Genomic DNA, 12,224 nt, shown 5'->3' on the forward strand with positions numbered 1-12,224 from the left:
ATACTGAAATAAAACTCTTTGATTGGATCATTTACGCATGTAGTTAGGATAAATTATTATAAACAAAGTGGAGTGTTATTCTCACGTTTTGGTCAATTGCGCTTATTCATGTTCAATGAACGCACGCAGCACATTCAAATACGACTGTGTCTTTCATTTCAAATCTGCAGCTAAAGGTTACATGTATTACATTATAACCACGTTTATTTGCACAACATTGGATTTTGTATATACAATTATAATAGTTAATCTAAAATATTATTTGTTGATCCGAATTTTTGAGTTTACAAAACATTGAGTAACATTGATCGTTTTTGTAACCGATATTGTACTAGAGTTGCATTGAGCTCAAGACAATTATAACCTTATTTGATGCATGTTTTTCGGTCCTCATTTGACGTTAAGAAATTTGCATTTGTGTTCGAAATGAGCATGAAGTGTACTGTTTTTTTGTATAGAATACACACAAATTCGCAAAAAGCAAGTAAAAAGCGATTATGAATGATTGTCATTAAAGTCATTTAGGCACATTTTGAATCAGGCATAATCCGAGTAGTGGGTTTCATTGCGTATGCATATGCAAAAGTGGCATATACTGAGTTGAAGACCATTCGACAAACATGAACTGTATTGTATCGACTTCAATGAATGCTCGAGTCTTAAAAGACAATTAAGCTGATGATTTGTGTCATGTGCCACTTATCGGAATTATTTGCAAATAAGATATCGATTCCGGATTTTACTTGGCAAGTGTTGGGTAATGCGATGATTGTTTAAACACTTTTGAGGTTAAAACGCCTTTCGATCAGCCTGCGTGCAAATGAAATTGTAATAAATTGAAACAATTAAAATCTAACTTCTGAGATTGGCAAACATAACATCCTAAACCCCGTTCTCATATTCAACAGTAAAAACCATATAATACTTTAAATGATTACTTCAACTATATATTCACATGTTAATTGGTTATCAAGGAATAAATAACATTTCATAGGGGTAAATCATACTCGCCTTTATTATCTTTATCGAATTTAGTAGTATGATTTTAAACCGCTGTGATAATATAAACCAGAAATAACAATATTGAGGTTATGAAATCAAGTGGACAATTCATAAAGACGATGTAATCGATGTTAACACTTGACTAAACAGTTTTACTTGAAATAATCCTATTGGTATCCCCTTTATACTCCGCGGATGATTTAATGACCGAAAGATACATTTGCTAAATATTGGTTTTACAGATACCCACATGCCCCAATGTGCCCCTAAGCTGTTTATTAACAAAGACTAAACGCAGAGTGACTCAACATTTTGAACTTAAATGTCACGATGACATGTATACTTCAACATAATTATTATTTTCTTACTTAGGGCTAAACAGCATGTCCGGTGTTAAAGAAACAGTCCATTGATTGATGAAAAATGATACGACCCTTGTCTAGGTTTATGTTATTATTTTATTTAAACAAGTGTTGCTAACCGAACAAATGCAATACTTTAGGAACGCATTTAATTTCAAAGTATGTGATTTTAATTTCGTCAATGACAATCTATTCATCAATTCAATAAATTTACTTGTATGGACACTAGCGTTTATAATAGTAACTTAGTACTGTCTTACTTGTTCTTTATTTGGTTACAAATAACTTTAATTTTTGCCTTTGAACCTATTCTGCCAACATTTTTGAAGGAGAAGCAACAATAAAATGCTGTGAATATGTTGTGAAATGTGCGCTGGACATTTAAACAAGCATGACCTTTAAAGATAGTGAATTCTATCCGTTAGACATAATATGCACGATGCCGTTGTACTTACCGATAGCATAATCGACATTGAAAATCTGTTAATTGTCAAATAATACCTTTTTTTACAATGGAATTCGTAACAATTTGGGACGCAAAACTAGTGTTTCGTTGGCAAAAATACAGCACTGATTGGTTCGTAAAATTCTATACCATTTTTGTTATTAAGCCATGCCCGAAGCAGATTGTATTCTGTTCCTTTTATTCTAACCCCAATCATGCACGATGATGTAGAATTGAGCCGTGCTCTGTGAAAAGGGGGTTTAATGCATGTGCGTTTAGTGTCATCCCAGATTAGCCTATGCAGTCCGCAGAGGCTAATCAGGGACGACTTTTTCCGCTTTTATGCTATTTTTTGTTTACAGAAAGTCTCTTCTTAGCAAAAATCCAGTTTAGGCGGAAAGTGTCGCCCCTGATTAGATTGTGCGGACTGCGCAAGCTAATCTGGGACGACACTTTAAGCACATGCATTAAACCCCTTTTACACAGAGCACGGCTCAATGACATGACCAGTTCACTGTGTGTATAATGCACTGTGTGTATACTGCACTGTGTGTATACTGCACTGTGTGTATAATGTGTATAATGCACTGTGTGTATAATGTGTATACTGCACTGTGTGTATAATGTGTATACTGCACTGTGTGTATAATGCACTGTGTGTTTAAGGTGTATACTGCACTGTGTGTATAATGTGTATAATGCACTGTGTGTATAATGTGTATACTGCACTGTGTGTATAATGCACTGTGTGTATAATGTGTACAATGCACTGTGTGTATACTGCACTGTGTGTATAATGTGTACAATGCACTGTGTGTATAATGTGTATAATGCACTGTGTGTATAATGTGTATAATGCACTGTGTGTATAATGTGTATACTGCACTGTGTGTATAATGCACTGTGTGTTTAAGGTGTATACTGCACTGTGTGTATAATGTGTATAATGCACTGTGTGTATAATGCACAGTGTGTATAATGTGTATAATCCACTGTGTGTATAATGCACTGTGTGTATAATGTGTACAATGCACTGTGTGTATACTGCACTGTGTGTATAATGCACTGTGTGTATAATGTGTATAATGCACTGTGTTTATAATGTGTATAATGCACTGTGTGTATACTGCACTGTGTGTATAATGTGTATAATGCACTGTGTGTATAATGCACTGTGTGTATAATGTGTATAATGCACTGTGTTTATAATGTGTATAATGCACTGTGTGTATAATGTGTATAATGCACTGTGTGTATAATGCACTGTGCGTATAATGCACTATTCGTGTTATGCACGGTGTGTATATTGCACAGTGTGTATAATGCACTGTGTGTATAATGCTGGATCATTTTATTATTTGCACTACCGGTGATCCTTTTTTTCAAAAAGATTTTGCACTTAAATGCCGGTTTTGTATTAAATTTTGTAATATATAGTTGTTTGTCCTAGAAGAATTAGGGAATGCATTATCTAGCACTTGCAAAAGCGATAAATATTTGCGAGCGCTATTATAAACGTCACATACGTTTATTAATTGTACATTCGTTTCTAATTCATACTGTTTATCCGCTCTCAGAGAAGAGGATTTTCCTCAAGAATTTGTTTTGTTTACCGTTTTGTATCATTCTCTAATTTGAAACGTCAAGCTTAGTTCTTGCAAGGCATTTTCCTGAAGATTATAAGTGGTTTAATTGATGTTATTCTTATAATTGGCTTTATTAGAGTTTTTAACGATTATTGATTATTGTTAGACGTGATAAACTGTAATAATAATGTTCCATGAAAAAATAAAATTATTATAAAAACGTATCATATTGTAAACGGTAAAAATTTTGCAGGAAATTTATTTGGAGTGAAACAAGAAAATATGCGCGTTCATTCACCAGCCCATGAGTAATTATTTGTATACCATTGGTATTGTTTCGTTTCAATGTGTTCACTTACAACATGCGGCAAGGGTTCCTTTTGTTGAATATTACCATCTGTCCGCAGCACAATGTAGATCTCTATCACGTTTATTTACATCCCGAAAGCAGGATATAAATATGAAAATTTATTGGTTTTTGAATGTACTATTTTTTGCACAAGTCTGGGTCATATGAATTCAGTCACCGTTTTATACAAATTCATTCAAATAGCGTTATCAACCACTATCATCCCCATCAGGAAGAAAAACATTAAAATAAAGCGTTTTACAGATATTCATCTTTCGATCCTTGTAATAAAAAAGCTGCACACTTTATAAATGTTATGTTTGTGGATTGGGTGTAATTAGACGTTAAGTGTCTTCACTAGTAACGAATGATTAATTACAAATACGTTTAAGCTTAAACATAAAATGTATGTATATAGTAAATTAAAACAATACTCTAATACACGCATTTGAAGTTATCGTTGCATAATGTTTGCTAACATATTGCCCAGATTATTCGGGTATATATGCTCACATAATTGTGTACAAGTATCGTAGTTTTAGTTGTAATATTCAATAATTTATGTTACAATGCTGATCAATTTGCTTTGGTAATTCCATTTGTATATTTGTTCAATATATATTCACTATAATATTTGCTTTAAATATTAGGGTATTAATCAAATAAGCCAGAAGTTATGTTAATCCTTTCTTAAACAAAGAATTCGGTGAGTGGTTTTAATCTTCATTTATTCACTATTGTATTTTCCTTACGATTTTGATCAATGCCATTTTTAATGACAAAGGTGAAGCATACGTTTATCAAAAATGACTCCTTTGTAAAGTTCTCATGTTTCTGTTAATGTTTTACTTTGAATGGCCATTAGCATGGTATACACCCAATTTTCGTATCTGTAACTGATAAAATCCACTTGTTATTCAACAAAATTGCACGCAAGATTTCATGAAAGTCTTTATTTGTCAGAAAAACGCTCTTATATTGTACTTTTGGTCATTGCAAGTCATTCCTTTGCCTTTTGTTGAAAAAAAGCGTGTTTGTAAAGTGATGTATTATGTCCAGACATCTGAGTGTTAAATTTATTACATAGACATAAATCATTTATTGTATAGTATCTCCCGGGACCCTTCAACGTATCCAAGAAGTTATCTATCAAGCAACCCAATCAAATTAGCAAAAAAATACTAGTGCAAATCAATATTGCACTTTTACAAGGACATAGATTAACAAGATACATAAACATCAATGCCTGAGTGCACACCGTTATGTTTCCTTTACGCATTCGCCTCCCTTGGGGGTTACTACAGTCAACAGCCATTCATATTGTATTCTAATGGCTTGCTCATACCAATTAAACGTAAAAGGTACAAAATCTTTATATCAATGCATAGTATTCGTATGGACAAAAAATACACGGAACGATTGTCAGACTATGTAAAAGTGGGTATCATGCCATATGCGGAAAGCGTAACTTCAGTCGTGAGATACAGCGCCCGCTATAAGGCAACGGAAGGTTTCGTGGTCTCATTAACTGACATGATAGCTCCATATAGAGACCCTCTCGAGTACCTTCCCTGGGAAGGACCAGTTCGTGTTATCTTTGGAAATATATTTAGAACGCTCCCCGAGTTGGGATCGAGTCCGTGGGCGCCGAGTTGCAAGAAGGGCACCACATCAACTACATCATTGTGATCTTGAAAGTCAATTACGGCAAAAAAGCATAGTGCAGGTGAACTTCCTGTTCGTTCAGATCGCTTACATACCAAATATTGGTCGTACATATAAAATCACAAGGATAATTAATAAAGACAATAACGTATTGTGGTACACTAGTCACATACAAGTAAAAGAAGTAACATGACTTACCGAACTACAATAATTTACGAATTTAATTTAAAGTTATAGTGATTATTATTTTTTCCTAAGTATGCTATATTTTAACATTGCGCCAAGAAAGGCATTCATTTAATGTGACGTAATCTGTGCATGTACCTTTTGCTCATACTGGGCAGCTAATATGTCAGAAGTAAACGAGTTGGAACGCGTAGTTTTACATAAACCAAGAATTATGAAGAAGTTATGGATTATATATAAATTATGAATTCATATCAATAAATTTAACCAAAATCAACATTCTGATAAAATGTTAAACGTAAGATTCGACGCAGCTATTTTAATAGTGCTTATAACGTCATTTGACGTTTAGTAGGAGGGGGCGAGAATTCGAACGTGTGACATATGCCAACCGGTAGATTGCGTAACAGGATGTAGGAAAGCGATATCACCATACTAGTTGTGTATGCCTGACCTTATTAAATCCTTATAACAAACATGCACGCAAATGTGTTACTATTTTAATAAATTTTAATAAAAAAAAAATAAGTTCATAGTTTACACAAATAATGCACGTAATTAACGAAACATCGTCAGTGTATTATACCTCAATTGATGCTGTATAAATGTAAGTGATTTGTAGAATAGCTAGTGGTTCATGTTCATAATCTGCTGGGTAATAATTTAACTCGTGAATTGGAAACTGAAATGTTTATGCGTATTATATCATATTACTGTTTTAGACGTTTCACAAATTACAAAATGTTTTAAAATGCCTATTATGCGCGAGGACCATAACGTTACATGATAAGTGATGACTATCAGTTTTTAACATTTTACTTTTGTTACAACACCTACATTGGGTCGTTACGCAGTAAGATTCACAACTATGTGTGGATTGTTTTTTTTAAAGATAAAATCTCATACGGAAATAAATTCACACAACAGGTAGTTTTAAATAGACTACGCGTAGATGAACACGACCGTATATGACACAGTAATCTTGCATTTATCATTAGGCCCTACAAAGCGTTGACACAATGCAATGGTCGAAAGTTAGTTTCGCAAAAAGTTTCGTGAATGTTAATGTTCGCACTGTTTCGCTGATGTAATCTACAAGCGTCACAGTGGTATTGTCTCACAAAACATGAGCATTACGCTTGAGATGAATCAGCAAAACGTAACTATGACCATACAAGATAGTAAGAGAACTTTGTTTATAATAATAATGTTTAAGTTAGTAATCATTACAAACATGGACTGAAGATTTTATGTACCATATGCTTAAACACCGCTACAAATTATACGAAATCCAGGGTGCTGAATTTAATTGTGTATGTTGTATTTAATAATTGTACATTTCTCCCTAACAATACAGTACAGTGAGTCTCTTGATTTTATCCCTACGCACCGAAACTTCTGGCCTTGGGTTTATTTACAACACGATATGACTGGCAAGTATTATTTCTTAATTACATCAGCAGGTAACATAGCAGCTATAATTAGCCATATTATCAATATTGATTACGACATACTTAATTTTCTTTAAACTTGTATCCAATTGTTAGGGCATTTAGAAATGTGTACAAGGTATGAGTCACTCATGCCGTCTTCAATTCAAGGTCATGAATTAAGGTCAAATGTATGAGACCTTATTGCCATGTCCGCTCTATATATCCTATAAATTTAAAGGTTATTCATGAAACTTGGATACAATGTTAAGATCATGGATACAATGTACAGAAGACACGAGTTAGTCTTGCCTGATCAAGGTTTAAGGCCACAATGAAAGGTCTAAGTTTGAGTCTACATTTTCGTTTCCGTGCCAGGCATACGAATTAAAAGTTAAATATTTTTTCATGTATCGCAATAATACACCACCCCGCGAAAGCATATACCTACACTAATAAACATGAACCGAAGTTATACGTCGGAATCCTTTTATCATTATTAAAGACGGAGTTATCGCATCGTTTTTCAACTGATACACTTGAAACATGTTGAGAGGTCTTGAGATAAGAAGGGAGAGGGGTGTTTCAAATGTTCTCTCTGGTTTGTATTACCTACCACAAACAAAGCTTTTTGGACAATTTAAAACACGAACGTTTTTAACATTAAGCAATATTTCATTTATCCGTAATGTCTTTGACGCCGTCCGCCTAACTTGGATAACAATTTTATTCCGAATATAAGAACGATATAAGAATTCGGTTGCTTATTCATATTGCACTTACCGTTGCTGCGGTTTAAAACGTTTTTAATTGCCCCTAGACTCGATTTTACAATGTGAATTTGCAGCATGTTTATATGAGTTTAACCACATGTATATGTAGACATGTGTTTGTTTACAAATGAATCCATATAGTGCAAAGACATTAATAGTGTTAATTACAATATATATTTGATGGTGCATGTAATGGATTATATAAGTCAAAGGAGATCAGGGTGCGTATAAAACATTTACATGTTAAATATAATTCCTCTAAAGCTATGTTAGCTTTTGCGGTTATCGTTAAATATATCGTTATCAATATTGGTGATATGACTAATGATAGCTGTTATGTTACCTGCTGATGTAATTTAGAAATAATACTTGTCAGTCATATTGTGTTGTAAATAAACCCAAGGCCATGAGTTTCGGTGCGCATCCCATTTCAGTGCCGCGTGTTTGGATTTCGATCGGTTAGATGTACGTAAGAAACGATTTCTGTGGATTTTTATTCAACAATAATATTTCTGAACTGTTGTTTTAATATCCAAAATATAAAATTAAAGGCCCTTTATGTTCGAAATCAATTGTGTACATGAACACAGAGAACATCCTCATCAATAAAAGCTGAACTGATATATAATTTATTAAGAAAGCCGCACTAAAATCGGAAAAATTATAACCTTTTCTTGAATAATTTTCTGCCGTCTATGCTGATGGCGTTTGCGAAAACTAACGGCTTGCTGAAAAGAATTGGTCACTTGCCTTAATAAAAGACAAGGGTATGGTAACAATAACTTATATTCTTAAACAAAATTCACGAGATTCCAATTATGCGCAGTTTTGAACTATATTTTATGTACTATGGCTTTAAAAGTGCTTCTATATAAACAAGAATGAACGTTCATCCGTAACGCTGATTTTTATGACGGCTGTTTGATGGTAAATTTAAGTTAATGGTTTTAGTGTTTCATTAACATTGACAGGACTTTAAGATTGTCTGCTTGTAAATATTTGAACATCGTGATAAGAAAATGTTTCACTTTAAACGTTCGATGAAAGCTGTTATTGTTGACAATATCGCAATCAGTACAGGTAAATGTTATCACTATTGCTATCTCGACATGCCGTAATGAGAAAGGTATGTCAACGAAACATATCTTCCGTATTAGAAGGGATTTTTATTTTTGAAATTTAGCGATACGATACAAGCAAATTGACAAAAATAGCATATGTTATAAGTAATATATCATAACATGTTCTGATTTTGGCGTTTATATGTAGTATGAATGATTGCACTGTTAAATAATTGTTTAAATTCACGTAAACCTTTCTGTAACGTTACACGTACGTTTATCATTAGTTCGTTATAGGAATAGTTTGATCACATGCATTTTTACCAAAATAAGCATTTATTATTAACTCCAACATGTCATTTCCTGCATGGTTTTCTAAGTGTATCAATTGTTTTAAAGTTTCGTTTTATTCAGGAAGATAAACGCATATTTGTCATGTTAACAATAAAAGGTGAAACTGATCAAGCATCCTGAAAGTACGAATGTGGGTGTTAATGCACTTAATCTTTATCTTGATTATTTTACGCCGTAAATTAACGTTGGCTTGCAGGATACATGTTCAATCATTCATATATAAGTGCATGGAATGGTAAACGATCATGTTTACATGTTTGATATATAATTATTTTCGTATTTATTTCTGTATATAATCGTATAGATGTATATTGTATTTTGTGTTATTTGTTTCCGAAGATCTATTAATCGAGTAAATATAGATACAGCTATTTAATGATGGCGCGGTTTGGTCAAAGTAATTTTGTTCTTAAATTGGGTAATGTGTTCCTTTATAAACCAAAGATGTCGGTGGAAAAGCAGTCGTGCCCTTTAAGAAGAAATAACTTTTATGTGTACGCAGAGAGCTTTAAATTGAATGAAGGTTGTGGTCTTGTAGAAGGGAAATAGTTTAAGCAAGATTTCAGTGTTCAATAAATCATTCTTTAAACTACAGTTGCAATAAAAACGCCGAGCGACTGACCAGCGACCACTTAGAACGAATATATGTCCATGCTTACAAGAATAGTCATTAAAATCCTTTTAGCTTGCCTAAGTAATAGAGATTAGGTTGGTGACGTGGATGGAGAATGGTTATCTGGCAAGTCGGAGGAATTTCGGCTCACCCGATAAGATCCTCCGACGAGCCAGATAACCATTCTCCATCTACGTCACCAACCTATTATTCTATTTATCCTGTCACATTTGCAGCATTCGTTGAAATGTTTCTAAAATATCTAGTTTTCGAGTATTTTGTGTTTAAATATGTAATATGGTAAACATCACGCGCGAAAAAAACATATATTGTGACGTCACGTCAGGCAAAGCGCTTTGGCAAGCTTCCATCTTGTTAAAACACACAGAAATCGAGTTACTCGTAATTAATTCAACACACAAAGACGAAATTATGCTGTTTAAATAATTTTTTTTTTACATGTATTTGGTATTTTATTAAAAGAAAAAAAAGTATATTTTATTAATAGTAAATAAATGCGCATGCGCGGATAGCAACTGACGGATATTCGAGGTCACGTGGTCATCTAGCCTAATATCTTTGGGATATAAGTTACCTGGTTATCGGGCTGATTTAAAGGCATGTGACAGGATAAATAAATCTAGTTGGAAACAAAGTGTGGCTGTCAAACCAAGTATGAAAACATCCACATGTAGAACGTTAATAACAATCGGAGCGAGAACACTAGAAACGGCAGAAAAACCAAATTCGGTTTTCTTCTGCATTTGTCGTAGTCTGGCCCGAGGCAGTACGACTTCCATTGACACATTTAACGGATTAATCTTGCACGCACAGGAGTGAGGTTTAATGACTTCTTCTTTCTCTCATCAGCTAGGATTCAACGGTGCTTTGGAATAAGGTGTTCTGAATCCAGCACATGAATTTATATGTGTTCGGTTCCTCTTTTTAACCGCTAACACCATTGAAATTCAACGTGTTCAATGTGTTTTGTAAACATCCCGATATTATTGTCAGAACTACACATATGATCATTGCATTTTTTTGTTTTTTATTATGGTGAAATTGTTAGCTCGCGTGCCTATCGCATGTATGACATCGTTTTTTTTGTTCAATTATTATGGTATTGGTAGTTTGGCTTTCCATTACCAAGCGGGAAACGATCTTTCATACTTAACGTCCAACCACATATGGTATCAACTCATCACTGGTAAGGCATATGGGCTTCTCGATATTGATGAGTCAAAATATGGTTGCTATACAATAAAGAAACACCTGCATTGTGAAGAAACGTCCGTTTCTTTTTAAACAATATAAAGTGTGACGTTGGTACATCTTTCTTGATTAGTATACTAGTATATTGCGTTATAGCAGTAAGAGCAATTAGTACGCATGATTTCTTTCACCAGATCATCATTAAATTATTTACGTTCCCTATTGGTATTTTTACAACAAAACACGAGTTCTAGCCGCGCATAGCCTGAAAGAGTGGTTGTTGTTTGTAATTATGATGAGTATTGCCTCTTCAGGCCGTACCAAATGCTGCCCTGTGTCCGTCTGGCGGTGTCATACCATATGCGCCGGGAACTCTCGTTTGATTAATAATCGTGCAAAGTACCTTGACAGATAATGAATTACAGCGCTCGCTGATATTCCAAATGCTGTTCACCGATTTTTGCCCTCTATCAAGCTATGTACTGAATACCAATCGTTCAGTCATATTTCTGTCAAATTCAGATACGAGAGGTTATTAATTATTAACTTTGCAATTCATTTGTCTTTTGAGTGCCTGTTACCTTAAATGTGTGTGTACTCGCAGAGCCAATATTTGTTATATATGACATTGAAATTAACCCTTTCAGTGCGGGGACCGAATTTTGAAGGCCTTTGCAAACAGTTTGGATCCAGATGAGACGCCACAGAACGTGGCGTCTCATCAGGATCCAAACTGTTTGCTATTCTGATAATATTCTTTGAAAAAATTCGAAGAAAATGCTAATTTTAGAAATTCAGCAGACGACATTTTAGCAAACGACAAATTTCCCAGCATGCAAAGGGTTAACAATTGAACAGATGAGGCATGTTTTGAATTAGCCGTTATAGATATCAGTCTTTAAGTATCAGCATGTTTTAAACATCCACGTTCAATCGGATAACTGTTAGTAATTAACGTCTTCGCTATGGTCTAAACGATTATGGAATTTATTGATATTGGTGTATCGAAACTTTATTTTGTCTCCTATAGTTGTTGCTACATGAAGATTAGACAGATATAAACACGATATATTTATTTTGGCTAACGAATTCATTGATTTTAAAATGAAATTGTTAAAACATATTGATATTATGTAATATTAGCGCACAATGTCGGATTCAACTTTTAGTAGTCCGATATACACAG

At 33.9% G+C, this 12,224-nt stretch overlaps 1 protein-coding gene across 5 annotated transcripts in view; it reads left to right on the forward strand.

The window, feature by feature from the left end:
• LOC127866594 (FMRFamide receptor-like) overlaps positions 1 to 12,224 on the forward strand; it is a 77,377-nt gene that overhangs the window by 14,539 nt on the left and 50,614 nt on the right. For 3 of the 5 annotated variants that reach the window (XM_052407236.1, XM_052407230.1, XM_052407235.1), the window contains exon 1: positions 7,872 to 8,019. The exons of 1 other annotated variant lie outside the window; for it this stretch is intronic. The gene's annotated coding sequence lies outside the window, so the exon portion shown is untranslated. Of the gene's footprint in view, positions 1 to 7,871; positions 8,020 to 8,244; positions 8,264 to 12,224 lie in introns of those variants that run through there. One more of the 5 variants, XM_052407234.1, reaches the window with a different exon arrangement.

The sequence above is a fragment of the Dreissena polymorpha genome, chromosome 2 (genome assembly GCF_020536995.1).
Source record: "Dreissena polymorpha isolate Duluth1 chromosome 2, UMN_Dpol_1.0, whole genome shotgun sequence".
NCBI lineage: Eukaryota > Metazoa > Mollusca > Bivalvia > Myida > Dreissenidae > Dreissena > Dreissena polymorpha.